At 40.1% G+C, this 1,077-nt stretch overlaps 1 non-coding gene across 1 annotated transcript; it reads right to left on the bottom strand.

Annotated features, from left to right (window-relative positions):
• Window positions 1-766: 766 nt before the first annotated feature.
• On the bottom strand, window positions 767-840 carry TRNAI-UAU (transfer RNA isoleucine (anticodon UAU)). Its single transcript has one exon. It is a non-coding gene; the product is annotated as a tRNA-Ile (tRNA).
• Window positions 841-1,077: the final 237 nt, after the last annotated feature.

The following is a 1,077-nucleotide window of genomic DNA, read 5'->3' as shown; positions in this document are numbered from 1 at the left end:
ACTACACTAGTGTAAAAAACGCTCTTATATTATGGGACGGAGGAAATAATATATAATATATCAGTATGCAGCTTCATAGACCAAAATAAAGTTGTGAGCACAACAGAAGTCATGGAACCAAGCCATGCATAGAACCAAAACTCGTCATGTTGCCAGCAAAAGTATAGTAATCCGAATTAATTACCGTAAAAATATAGCTCTGCTTGTGTTTCGGGTTGCGCATCATTCACATATTTTTAGTTGAATTCGCATTTTCACTGCTTGCTCTATTAATCAAAAACCTCTTCATGTATGACATTTGATAATTCAATTTTGAAGTTAACATATAGTTATCTAGAACAAATCCCTAATCAAAAGACTAGGTCCATGATGTCATGATCTGCCCCAATAGGTAGTTGCACACGCCCTGACCATAGAATATAAACCCTAAATCTATCAATGTTTTTGAATCATTACCAAGCTAGCACGTGAGGGTACGCGGTTACCTGAAAAACTATGTTTAAGTGGCTGGTAGATTCCCACTTTTCATCTGTACCTTACATTCTCGATCTGATGGCAATTGTTGGAAGTTTTTAGATTTCATTGAATGGACATTTTAACTGGATAATTGAGCAAATTACTATACCATTAGGTTTGTTTAAAGTGTTTGCAACACCATGCAAATACGTAGGTGGTATACACAAGCTTTCTTTTGTAACAGCACGCTGTTGTCTCAAAAGCTATTAGCAGTACGGAAACAAATATACGTTCTGGTGGGTTATAGTTATGCTCCCGGCGGGGCTAGAACCCGCGACCTTCGGCTCATAAGACCAACGCTCTAACCAACTGAGCTACGGGAGCTGAGCGATTGGAAAATTTGTTCCACCATTTTATATGGTTATTTATTTGCACATGAAGTTGACCGGGAAAACTGCTTGTATTTATTTGCACACGAAAGGGTGAGGCTGGTCACAGATGAGGCAAGCCCAACCGACAGGAAGGCCACCAAATACTTGCACTCATCGCCTGGCACATATGGCTTGAGCGCAATGCATGCACCTTTCGCGATAAGCTGCCATGCTCTCGCACCATCATTGA

The sequence above is a fragment of the Aegilops tauschii genome, chromosome 3 (assembly GCF_002575655.3).
Source record: "Aegilops tauschii subsp. strangulata cultivar AL8/78 chromosome 3, Aet v6.0, whole genome shotgun sequence".
Classification (NCBI taxonomy): Eukaryota; Viridiplantae; Streptophyta; class Magnoliopsida; order Poales; family Poaceae; genus Aegilops; species Aegilops tauschii.
This window is presented reverse-complemented; position numbering and strand designations above follow the sequence as displayed.